We start from the raw sequence: 14207 nt of genomic DNA on the forward strand, positions 1-14207 counted from the left end.
GAGTATTAAATGAATGAAGCACTGTACTAACACTTTTCTTAATAGCTATAAATGCTTACCTTTCTAAACAGAGGCTATGGTATAGTGTAAGGTGAGTAGTTGACTTCCTGGACTTGTCTTTTATTAGTAAATGAGTCTACTGCCCTCCATCCCTAAGGATTTTAGATTTTCCAGGGTACTGGGATGAAGTCTTATCCATTATGAAAATCTGTTCAGTTTGTTCTTTGCATGACATAAATTAGCTTATCAGGCCAAAGAGTGAGGCAGATAAAACACCATAGTAGAATTCTGCAAATGAATATAAAAATGAAGCATGTGGGATACCACTTTGCTGATATAAGTACCTTCAAGACCTTTTAAACAAACATAATTAAGAATCATATAAGCACTGAATTACATAAGTTGGAATTAATTAAACTACTAGAGGATAATTTATAGGCATTGTCAGGTACCTCTCAGAACACTGAGATGACTTACTTAACTTTAAGACTATTATAAGAATTATGAAATAAATGTAGGCTTTTCAGAATCTACTTGTAGTAACATGAAGAAAAAGAGAGGTTAAGTTAAGCAACATCATTTTAAAATTTAAAACACAATCAAAAGAAAACAGCTCATATTTAATTAGTCTAGACAGTTAATAGTTTGAGGATAATGATAAAAGTAGACTAAAAATATATAAGAAGTGAAGTCTCTAAGTGAGTTACACAGGTAATTACCTCACACAGTGGCAATGTTTTACGCCGTGGGGAGCATTCGTTCTATGAAATATCTTTATTTTATATTTCAGATGATGGGATAGTTTCCAGAGACTAATGTTCATAAATCCAAAGCTTCTGTTTTATTTTTTCTTATCAGAAGTCTTTATAGGGACATTCAATTAAGACAATTCCTTAAAGACCCTCCTCTTATTAAACAGCATTAGTCATTTTACCTAGAAGACCATTCTTCGTGTTGAAAAGGAGATTGGACCAGGTCGCCTGCCTTCTTTTCTTCTCCCGGAAGGTGTGGCCACTTCCCTCTCCCCCACTATGTACAGACATCAAAGGTATTGATTCTATGCACCAATCTTACTGAAAGAGCCACAACTTGACCTAAGTGTTCTTGCTGCAATGCCAGCTTCTTCCCACTCATTTTTTTTCTTCTTTTACTAGGTTTATTATTAGCAGTGAAACAGCTATGTGTGCTTCTAGTTTGTAATTTCAAATTTGAAATGAAACAGTCATCCCTTGGTATCTGTGGGGGATTGTTTCCAGGATCTTCTGCAGATACCAAAATCCACAGATGTTCAAGTCCCTTACATAAAATGGCATAGTGTTTTCATATAACCTATGCACAGCCTCTCATATACTTACATCATATCTACATTACTTATAATTCCTAATACACCATTTCTAGATTACTTATAATTCCTACACACCATTTCATTCATGTGGAGTCAACATAGCACTTTGGCACCTGGCAAATTCAAATTTTGCTTTTCAGAACTCATAGAATTTTTTTTTCTGAATATTTCTGATATTAGATTGATTGAATCCATGGATGCAAAACTCATGGATATGGAAGTATACACTTTATTTAACTTACTGTTTATATTGATTATTAGGTTGACTTAAAATATTTTTATATGTATTGTAGAAAAGATATTGTGCTTATAACAATACTTGATATTTGGTTGATTTATTTTTAATTTTGTTTTTGAACGAAACGATTTTTGATTATACAAAGGAGAAGAAGTGCAATTCCTCCTCTGTAGAGGTAGGTTCACAGTGAAGCTAAAAAGTTTGAGTTTCAGGGCCCCTTTCTTACCCAGGCCTCTAACAGGACTATGACAGAAGTCCTAGCAGGGTGTAAATATGATCACATGTGTTTTTGTGCAATTTTCATAAGATAATTGAAACACACTTGTTAATATCTCTGTCTGTTTCCACTCTGACTTTTCACCCAATATTCTTACTTCCTTCTCTGATTGACATGAAGGAAATATTTGTGATCTTGCCAAGTTGAAGTTGAATTGAGACTACATACAGTTTGTAGATAGTGAAATATATCTTATATTTGTTTCTTATGTATATGTAGTCAATATGAAAGTTCTCCCATTTCTGAAATGTACTTGATAATGCACCATACATTTAAATGAAAATTACATAAAATATACATTTTTAAGAATACCTACATTTGTGGGATAGAAACTTCAAAGAGTGAATATTCCAAATAAGAAATAGACCTTTGTGTTAAATTGTGAGCTTACTTCTCTCAAGTTCATTGTCAAAAATGATCAACTTTTGGAACAAGTCTGGAAAAAAGACTAAATGCTATCTATGAAAAATGATATTACTATATCACTCTCATACTAAAAGTTGATTAGAGTATATAAAGCCAAAAAGCTAGGAAAAAGTATTAGTTATTTTTAAATTATTACTAGAACTTTTATTATGTTTTCTAGATTTTTATTATGTTTTCTGTGATTTTTTAATGGTATTTGTGAGCTTTCCAAAATTTGCGAATTGTTTTCTCATTTCAAATATTTACTTTTATTCCGAATTTTTCTTTATCCCCAAATTGTAAAAAAAAAAAAAAAAAAAAATCTGACTCAATGAAACCTTTATATATGGTCCTCTGCATTCCTTTAGGTTAACCCCAAGACTCCATTAGGCGGCCCTCTTCTTTGTAGTGCTGTGACCCAGTGCACACATTGTGCTATAAGCACACACACACTTATAATAAAGTGTGTGTTTGCACTTCGGCACACGTGTGATCATATTTACATTCTGCCAGGACTTCTGTCAAGGTCCTGTTAGAGAACTAGACAAGAGATGTGCCCTGAGACGTTTTTAGCTTTACTGTGAACCCACCTGTGCAGAGGAGGAATTGTACTTCTTCTCCTTTGTAGAATCAAAAACGGTTCCGTTCAAAAATGAAAATAAAATCAAACAAATATCAGGTATCTTTATGTTAGCATAATACTTTTTCTTGTTTGTTTTCTTTTTATTTTTGAGACGGAGTTCCGCTCTTGTTGCCCAGGCTGGAGTCCAGTGGCGCGATCTCCGCTCACTTCAACCTCCGTCTCCCGGGTTCAAGTGATTTTCCTGCCTCAGCCTCCCGAGTAGCTGGGATTACAGGCGCCCACCACCACGCCCGACTAATTTTGTATTTTTAGTAGAGGTGGGGATTCTCCATGTTAGTTAGGCTGGTCTGGAACTCCCGACCTCAGGTGACCCGCCCGCCTCGGCCTCCCAAAGTGCAGGGATTACAGGCGTGAGCCACCGTGCCCGGCAGCATAATACCTTTTCTACAATACATATAAAAATCATTTTTAAGTTAACTTAATAATCAATATTAACAATAAGTTAAATAAGGTATGCATATCCTCCATGAGTTTTGCATCTATGGAATCAATCAATCTCAGCTCAGAAATATAAAAAAAAATTCTGTATGTTCTAAAAAGGAAAACTTCAATTTGCCAGGTGCAGAAATGATTATACACACTTGTAATACATGCCTCTTTGCTTATAGGGTGTAATCACCCTGAGGACAGAAACCATCTTTTTTAAATTTTTTATTTTTTATATATTTTTTAAGTCTTTGTGGGCTCCTGCTACCTCGGGATCTGACTCTTAGTAAGAAGTGATCAGCAGATGCTTGAAGACAGGCTTAATGGGAGTAGATAAAGAACAATTTAGGACACGGGAAGGAAAGTTGCTGAGAATTAGCACTGCTTATTTTATCCTATTCACTATTGCTCTCACTTTTGTTTTTTCTATATAAGTGGCTTTTGCTGCTTCTTTGTGTTTGCATTGTTCACACGAAAAGACACAAAGTCCCTAAAAAGGAAAGTGAAATTTTGTCAGTGATTTGATTGCAGAAAATATTTGCACAGGTCAGACTCCTATTCCCAAAGCTTTCAAGAATGTCATATGTGACGGGAGAGTTAGGGAATGTATTAACACATTTTAAGATACCCCATTAGCAAAAGATTTTATAAGAAACAGTGTTTCCAACAGTAATTTATTTGCATAAAAAGTAAGCAGCATCACATGTTCAAGCCTCATTGCAAGATTGATACACAGAGTTTGAGGTTAGGAAATTCGTCTTTGAACCACATGCTCAATGTTTAACTTATGAAATATGTAAAGAGGTGAGAGAGTAGGGTTTTTGACTCTTCCTAAGATAGGGGTGTCAATAAGATGAATTAAGAGATGAAAGCTCCTGTTATGTTTTGGATCGTTTGATTAAGAGTGCTCCAAGCAGAAACTCTCTAAGATTTAAAATTTAGTTAGAAGGCATAAATGCTGTAATCCTTCTGAATAAAACAACCTTTGTTCTTTACATATTTTAACAGATTTATTGAAATATAATTCTCATACCATACAATTCACCCACTTAAAATACAGTTAAGTGGCTTTTAATATATTTACAGAGTTGTATAACTAATACCATAATCAACTGTAGAATATTTTCATCAGTCCAGGAAGAACTCAGTATATATGAATAGTCACTTCTTCTTTCTCTCCAGCCCCAAGAGCCTGAGAATACCATTAACTAATTTTATGCTGTAGATTTGGTTATTCTGGGCATTTCATAAAAATGGAATTTTGTGACTTTCACTTTAGGTAGGTTTTCAGAGTTCCTGTAATCTGCTATGATAGCACTTTTTTCTGCCACAACTCAATAAAGAACATATACATGATGTTTTTTTGAAAACCAAATAGCTTACTTAAAAATATATTAAATGGTGTAATTTTCTCTTTCCCATAGGAAAAATTCAGGTGTGTTAGTCATGTCTGAGGCAAGAAACAAAAATTTCTAAATATTATTTTTCTTAAGTGAAAACTTTAGATTTGGCAGGAATACAGGCCACTTTCTCGTGTTTGGTAGAGAAGGAATGAGTGAGAAAAAAATACATTTTAATTTCCAAGGCTTTGCAGAAATGTAAGATCTTTCATTGTGACCATAGTTGGCGCTATTTCTTTTTTTACTTGATAAAGTTAAATCACATACTTTAACTTCATAAAATATACCCAAACATGAATATTTTTCTCTAGTTTTATATTGCAGTAATTATCGTACAGCTTTAGGCAATATTTAATTAAGAAATAAATTATGTTAATTCTTTTAAAACTCTATTTTTTCTATAGGAAAAATGTAAAACATGCTTTTCTTCCAAATATCATTTTTTTCTTCTCTTAAGACACACGGTGTTGCTCTGTTGCTCACGCTGGAGTGCAGTGGCACAATCCTAGCTCACTGAAGCTGTAAACTCCCTGGCTCCAGTGATCCTCTCACCTCAGCCTCTAGATTAGCTAGGACTACAGGCATGTACCACCACAACTGGCTAATTTATAATTTTTAAAATTGTTGGAAAAGGGGTTTTCTCACTTTGTTACCCAGGCTGGTCTCCAACTCCTGGCCTCTAGTGATCTTCCCACATTGGCCTCCCAAAATGCTGGGATTAAGGGTGTGAGCCACTGTGCACAGCCCCACTAACATTCATATCCTATTATTTCAACTTCTGTATTAGGTGAAGGACTCAGGGTTGTGGGGCAGGAAGAGAGAGGGAGCTTATAGAATAATCTACGAAGTTTAAAAAGTTTGTAAGTGATAAATTAAAATGGTATCACTTTCAAATATATATCTTGAAGATGTTTCTACATGGCATTTTCCTAAAATCACAATAATGATTTATTTATTTTATAGCTATGATTGATTTAAATATTATGGATGAAAATAAAGAACTTTATATGTGTTTTTTATATATACACATATATTGTGTATATATGCATGAATGCACACATTTATACTCACACTTATACAGCATACACACACATACAGTGTATATATATACACACATGTACAGTATAATGATCCATTCTTTATTTTGTTTTGTCTATTTTCTTTTAAATAATGTATTTATATATAATATATTTATTATTTAAATATATATAAATATATATTTATATAAATATATAAAAATATATATAAATATAAAAAATATATATAAATATATATTTATATAAGTATATATTTATTTATATAAGTATATATTTATTTTTATATATAAATATATATTTATTATTTAAATATATATAAACATATATATTTATATATAAACACAAATCATTTTTATAATTTATACCTATTATCCTACATTAAAAAATTATTGTAGACTTTATTTTTGCATATACATTTTTGCTTTCTTTCCTGTTCCACTTACCTTGTATCACTCACTGCAGATTCCTTTATCTTGCTAATGCTCAATACAAAACCATATGCCAATATGTATGAATAACTATATACTTATATACTCATAGTATATGTGTACATATAACTAAAGACAAATATGTACAGATACCTATAGTGTTTTGTAATTTTCATGTACTGGATCACATGAATGGTTTTCTTACTCAACATCTCATGGCCAAAACTCCAAGGAAACTAGTGACGTTGAATGGCTTTAGAATGTTTCACAACGTGATGATTCCACAATTTATTGAATTATTTTCCTAATGGTGCACATTATCCTTTTTTCCGTCTTTTGTCCCTGAGCACAATTTTTCAGTAAATGACTTTGTGCATGTATCGTTACACTCTGAAGTTTTTATTTTTAGTCTTTTCTTTTTTGTGTACCTCAGTTTAAGGTATGATGAGTGCCTTCATGCTAATCCACTTCAGGAAATCTAATCTCAGGTTTTGACTTAATCTATCTGGGATTCTCCCCACTGTTCTCAGAAAGATGTCTCAATTCTGGAGAGGAACATATTGCCATAGGCCTGAAGACATCTAATCACTTTTGTTACTTGTGATGTCTGCACATGGTGTGCCCCCACCAGGCAACAACTGATCTATTTTCTGTCACCATAGATTAGTTTGCATTTTCTAGAATTGTATAAAAATGGAATCCTACAGTGTTTACTTTTTTCTTCTATCTTCTGTTACTTAGCATACCTGCGTAGAGATTCATCATTGATGTGCACATCAAATTGTCTTTTTTTCTCTGGCTGTTAACACTTTTTTCTTGATCACTGGTTTAAGCAATTTGATTGTAATATACATTTACATGATCTTCCTATTTCTTATGCTTGGAGTTTGTTGACATTCTTGGATCTTCAGGTTTCTACTATTTATTATATTTGGAAAATTTCTGGTCATTATATTTTTCAAATATTTAACTTCCCCTCCTCTTTGCCAGGAACTCTATTTACAGTATATTAGGTGGCTTGAAGTTGTTCTACTATCTGTCCATTGGCAGTCATTGAGTTCTCACTAGGGTGGGCTATTGGAAAAGTACTGGAGGATGTTAGGGAGTTTTGATCAATGGGTTGTATCCATCACTTTGAGGTATGCCTCAGTTTTCCAATGTTATTCTCTGTGATTTGGCCATCTATCTTTGCTAACTGGCACCCATTGAAGTAAGATTTCTACCTTGCCACAGAGAAAGGGAGAAATAGGATCACTATCTTTTGTAATACATACATTTTAAGGAGATGGCTTTCAGATCTTTGGAATAAATATTTCTGGGATATAAAACTGTCAAGAAGATGGGAAAATATTTATTCCTTAAAGGGGCAGAGAAATAACTTGCAAGTTTTTGTTTTTCTTTTTAAAAATACATGCTCCAAGAAAAGGGAAGTCAGGGGCTATAGTCACAAGTAAATATGTCTGAAGTTTTGTCAAGCTAAGAGGAACATTATGGTTTTTTTGACGACTACTGTGCTTATTTTATCACTTGTGCTTTTTTTCTGGAGCAGTTTAAATGTTTTTTTTTTTCTCTGCACTATGTATCATATTTTTCTATTAATTTGCATGACATATAAGTTTTGACTGGATGCTTGTCATTATGAATTTTACCTTGTTGGGTGCTAAATATTTTCATCTTTTTATAATTATTCTTAACCTTTGTTCTGAGTACTAATTCCACTACCTGGAAACATATCTTTCATGTCTTGAAGCTTTTAAGTCTTGTTAGATGAGACCAGAGTAGCATTTAGCCTTGGGCTATCTTACCTACGGAGTACTGAGAAAGAACCATTTGGATGGAGTACTTTACCTAATGGACTGTGAATTATGAGGTTTTCCACTCTGACTGTTGAGAACAGGGATGATTATTACTGGCCTTGTGTGAATCCTAGAGGTTGTTACTTTTAATTCTTCCAGATGTTAGTTTTCTTGCAAGTATGCACTGATCACCACCCTACTGAATACTCTGTGGGCCCCCAGGGTTCTCTCTCTGATGGTGCTCATCTTGGTGAGCACTTTGCTAGACATTTTATTTGAAGACTATGACTAAGAAATAAAAGTATTTGTTGTGATTCATTATCTGAAGCTGTTAGAAATAAATAACTCAAAATGTAAGGGAAAATCAGCCATATTTTTAGATTAAAAATGGAATAATAGAAAGTGATTGATTTCTAAAGGAGCTAGGTATTTGCCAATAATTTTACAGAATAACTTCTTTCTACTGATTGAACAAATTTATATAATCATCTCTCTCTAAATGTGTATGTTATAGATTGATAAACAATCACATAAAGTACCACACATCATCTTGTATTTCCTTATTAGATATTTTATTTTATCTGAAATATATGCTAGATAACTTCTTGATAAAATACAAATTACATTTCTCAGATCAATATTCTGTGCAAGTCATAATGAATTATCTATTGATCATGTGATATCCTTTGTAACCTTGTGGATATTTCTGTTAAGAAAAATAGATAATTATTTGGTACTCTAATTGGCTTTTTCCTGGCCTTTCAGTGACTCTGTAGACAAAAATCAGCCGTCAGCTAAAATGTGTAACCTTGGATTGTTGAAAGAGGCACTGAACCCTCACTTTAATGCAATTGAGTTAGGTATTACAAAATGGCAGTACTGATTTAAAAAAACCATTTGAATCATTTATCATAGACACAATAGGGATGTATTACTTTTCATATTTTTTATTTATAAAAATTTTATGATTCAGTAGTTCAACTCTTACATGAACTACCATCCATATCCATCTGCACCCCCACAACCATATATAGAAGCAAAAAGTTAGCCTCCTATTACATGTATGTTACAAAGTTCTATGTCAAAGAGTAATAATGTCTTCAAGAGATGACAGGTTCTGTTGGTGAATTACTAACAGGCAAAAAAGCTTTAGACTAATAGATCTTGCTCTTTAAGGTAAACCAGAAATCTTTATGCTGGGCTACTCTCCAAGTATGCCTATAAATAGAGAGTGGGCATAGAGTTTACTTTTTAAAAGGTTTTATTATGGAAAACTTTGGCTATATACAAAAATAGAAAGAATACTGTAATGAACCCCAACGTTTCCATCAGCCATAATTTAATCATTTTAATCTCATGAACAGTACTTTTTGTCCATATTATTCCCATCCTCATGTCTACCCTACATTATTCTGTCTGGAAGTATTACAGCATGTATCTCAAAACATAAAGACTTACTTATCACTAAATATAACAATAACATTTTAAACCTAAAAAATTAAAAATAATTTGCTAATATTAAATATTTAGTGTTCAAATTTTCAATTTACTAAGAAATACGATTTTAAAATCATTTACTTTATTTGAATCAGAAATCAAATAAAGGGCAGACATCTTGATTGGATATATATTTTAAAGTGTGTTTATATATATTTATATCTATTTCTCCTTTTCTCTTTTAACAATTTATTCATTAAGAAAACTAGATCATTTATCCTGTAGAGTTTTAATTTGCAATGCCCTATACTGTAGTGTTGTTTGCTATTTTACTCTATCCTCTGTGTCTCCTACAAAATGAAAGTCGGATTTAAAGGGTTTGGTTTGAATCAATTTCAAGACTTTTTCATAGAAATGTGTCAGTGTGTTTCCCTATTAGGAAGCAAATGATATATGATTGTGTCTCACTGTGGTATTAGCAGACTGATCCTCATTGCCTAGAACCATAGATGAATCAGGAGTTGCAAAGCTATAATTTTCCTGCTCAATTATTTCTGCCCAAGTTATTATTTGGAATATTTAAATAAAGAGAACTTCATCTCATATAATATTTTGTTCATTTAAATAAGTCAGGACACATAATAAATTTACATTCCCCCCAACCCCGCCATTTCTTTAACCAAGTAACAAAATAATGAATTGGATGACTACCATTCTTCAATGTTGGTCAAATTTGATAAATTTTTCTTTTTTTAGTATCAATATTAAAACATGGATTTAAACTTATTGGATGTGTTTCAATCTATTTCTCTCTTATCCTTACTGGTATTCAAAAGCTACCATATTTAGAACTCAGGAACCTCTTTATATTGTCTATTGAGTACAATTGACGTATTAGTAATAATACATCAATTTTTTATAGGTTTCTCACTTCGTAGAATGACAAGATATACTGGAATTATCCTGTTTCAGACCTGGGTAAATCAATTTCTTTAGAGTCCAGGGTTCTTTCAGTGGGAATTATCTTAAGATCACAATCTGTGCATACATATGTGCATTGCTACTGAGATGGTCCTTATTTCTAGGCCATTTCAGTGGAAAGACTGGGAAACATTGTAAATATGTTGAATTATTTTTGCCTCTCTTTATTGGTCATAGTTTCTGAAACCCTTTTTAATCTATCTTCATTACTTTTGGATTTTAGCATTTTATTTATTTCCATCTTTCCTCAAGGAATCATCTGTTGCATTAATTTGCTCTTCTGTTCCTTCTAGTTTATTCTGAAACAATTTTTCTTTTCCTATATTTTCTAGTCTTTCAATATAGAAGAGACAGAAAAGTACAAAGAAGAAAACAAGAAAGGTCACCCAGAGAGAAGCATACTGAGATTTTTGTGTACAGTCAGCTCATTTAAAATACTGATATTGGGATCCTACTGCTGCCTGCTTTTTCATTTTTCATGAAAATAAAACCTGACCTGAAGTGTAATGATTTTTTCTTTTATTTCTAATTCTTTCCTGGGTACTGTTACATTTTTCTAATTCTTGGTTTTCCTGCATCATATTATTTATTGTTTTAATAATTTTGTTTCAAATGCACTAAAAATTAGTTCTGTTTTTCTTTTTCTATAGTGGGCATATATCTTCCACTACTTCATTGTCAGTAGCATACTTTCACTATCTTTGAAACATTATTTTTATCCTTCTGTCCTTAAAAAGATCATATATGATTCAACTGTCATTGTCTTCTGTTGCTCATTATTACTTGAATTAATTTTTGTACTGATAATAAAAAGATACTGAATCTAGAAACATTTTCTGGCTTTACTGCTCAAGAGCTGACTATTCTTAATATTTTCATGAAATGTCCAAAATATTCCTTATTCTTTCCAAATGTTCCTTGTTCTCTCCAAAAATGCCTGGCTCTGCCCCATACCCTACTTTTATCTGGATTATTTCTTTTCTCTGCTTGTATTGCCACTATTCCTATCAATATGAATTCTATTATCAGTATTCTCCTCTCAGTAGAGGGTGTGTTTTTGAAGGAAGCTTTGTGTTTTCTGTTTTGCTTTGTTCTGTTTATGAGAGTATACAGGATTAAAATTGTCCTAGTTCTTTAGGCTTTACCACAAGCCTCTTCTATTCACTCACAAATCAGGTTGTGTAAAAATGTGTGAACTCTCCTAGTCTTATTTACTGTTTTCACATTGGCCTGACACATTTGTCAAGGCATGACTATTGCCAACTTCAGGGTTCTCATATTCTCACTTCCTGTTCCTTTTCTTATATTTTCGCAAATAGATGCTGATCTTCTGCAATTCATGAAGTGTCAGTAGATTTTCTTAACCTACTTGTATCTTAGGGTTCATAGGGATAACTTTTCTCCTCATTTTGTTATAGGCATCTACAATTTTGATTTTGTTAAGTTCACTGCTCTGACTGGTTTTATGGAGAGATTTGCAGACTTTTGAATAATTACCATCATCATACCACTGCCATCTCCCTATAATTCCTCACAGGAATAGGTGTATATTTTTTAATTCCAGATTCACAACTTCCATATATGGTTATTCATAAATTAATCTGCCTAAGGAAGTACTTTGCAAGCAAGTTTTCCTCTCCTATATTACCTTCCATCCGCTTTTCAAATGAAGGGCATACACATCTCTTTTTCTCAGTATTATTTTGAAGCATTTTGCCAGAGTGGAAAAACACGTGGGAGTATTTAACAGAGAGATATGTTGAAATACTGTTGTTGAGAAATAAACTAATCAATGGGTCACAAACCTTTGGCATTTCAGGTGGTTTCTAATTTTTTCTTTATAAGAATATCAGAATATGACCTACCAGACTGGTCAGCTTATAAATAATTACAAATAAATTTTGATATTAGTTAAAAATGTGGCTTTGCCATATATTTAGAAGGATATTTAATAAAACACAACAACTCTAGTAAACTTAAACTTCTTCCATGTCTATCTAACATGTGTGATCAATTTTCTTAATGCCTACATTAACAAAAGAATGATAATTCTTATTTCATTCTATCAGTAAGTAATTTCATCCATGAACATACAAATTAATTGAAAAAAAGTTCATCTATCTCATTAAGAGATGAGTTTCTAGTAAATGATTAGTTTACATTTAATAATTATCCAAATATGTACTATCTTGTTTATTTTTAAGCAATTGTGTACGCATAACAATTATTAGGGTAATTCATCCCAAAAGAAACTTTTAAAAATATTTGGGGGGTTATAGTAATAATAGATACATACATACTTTATACCCACATTTTTATGGCATATTACAGAGTAAAAACTTTCTCAAGTATAAACATTTCACATGTCATGGTATGATAATCTGGAGGCAATGGGATAATAAAAATTGAAGGAATAAAATAACAACATAAAATTGTAAGTAGATGATAGCAAATATCACATTTCTATGTTTTTAAGATATCATTGCTTATAGTAAAGTGTGATATAATCATTCTGTTTAAAATGTCAACATGTAGACTTTTGTCCAGGCTGGACACAAGATGGTTGTACTCTTGCAAAGACATGTTGGCTGTCCTTGCCTCTGAGCCCAATTTAGCCCTCTGCTCTGTATCAGAAAAGCTGCTCCTTTGGGAACCTTAGTCAAAAAAGAGATGGAGTGGTTCTGGAATAAGAACATAGATTCAAACCGCCCTTTATCTTGCCATAGCACTGTCTACAGTTTGGCCTCTTCCCATGACGATGTCCATTTGCCACCGTGGGTCTGGTATTGCTTTGAGTACACGGGTCTGTCTTTTTGGTATGTCGGTGCTTTTGCTCCCTGGGAACTTTGAGTCTTATTTGAAACTTGTGAAGTCCCTGTGTCTGGGGCCAGCACTGATCCACCACAGCTACATTGGCACTCCTCTTCCCTCTCATGTATCACACCTGGAGTGGGATCTCACCCTTGATGTGGTACCTGGGAATAGCCTTGAAGATTCCACAGCTACATCAGTCTAGAGTGGTTGTCTTGGTTCTTACTGTGTTGTGGTCTGTAGGGCTGGCAGCCATGTGAAGAGCTGACGTTCCCAGCGTCATCTTTCCACACACTATTAAGGTCACCTATCCTCCCATTTGTCACTCTTGTCTCCAGTCTGGACAAAGTTCTCCTGATTTATTTAGATCCTTTTGGGCTTTCAGATCCCCTGGAGCTCAGTAGCAGTAGATCATAGTAGTGGAAAAGGGCCCAGATGGTCTCAATCTCCTGACCTCGTGATCCGCCCGTCTCGGCCTCCCAAAGTGCTGGGATTACAGGCGTGAGCCACCGCGCCCGGCCTTCCCCTTGTTTCTAAATATGGAGTGGCTGCAAAATCTTCCCTTTTCCTGCCCACAGCTTGCCTACTCTGGGAATAGAAGCACTTATTCTCTCTCCATATTGGGCTCTGATTTGTGCTGTGGGTCAGCTTTTGGCTCCTTCTCCCTGAGACAGTGAAAACTGCCAGCTCTGTGGCCTGCTTCCTGGGGGCTGGGGGTGAGACTTTTGGTGCCACTGCCTGTGGGTTGCTGGCCTAAAGGACAATTCTGTTCATTGGCCAGAACCCATGCCTTTAACACCTACACAGCATTATTGAAAGAAGAGAGAGGAGGGTGTGGAAGGGAATTAATCTATCCCAGCTGGAGGGAGATAAAGAGGGCTAGCTGGGCGGGCGCAGTGGCTCACGCCTGTAATCCCAGCACTTTGGGAGGCCGAGGCGGGCGGATCACAAGGTCAGGAGATCGAGACCATCCTGGCTAACAC

The 14207-nt window shown here is 33.8% G+C and overlaps 1 protein-coding gene and 1 pseudogene across 41 annotated transcripts in view; both read left to right on the plus strand.

Moving 5' to 3' along the window:
- Positions 1-14207, plus strand: part of CCDC102B (coiled-coil domain containing 102B) — a 428597-nt gene that overhangs the window by 130180 nt on the left and 284210 nt on the right. The window lies entirely within an intron of this gene.
- On the plus strand, positions 12973-13573 carry LOC100611805 (succinate dehydrogenase cytochrome b560 subunit, mitochondrial-like; annotated as a pseudogene).

This window comes from Pan troglodytes, chromosome 17, assembly GCF_028858775.2.
Source record: "Pan troglodytes isolate AG18354 chromosome 17, NHGRI_mPanTro3-v2.0_pri, whole genome shotgun sequence".
Taxonomy (NCBI): domain Eukaryota; kingdom Metazoa; phylum Chordata; class Mammalia; order Primates; family Hominidae; genus Pan; species Pan troglodytes.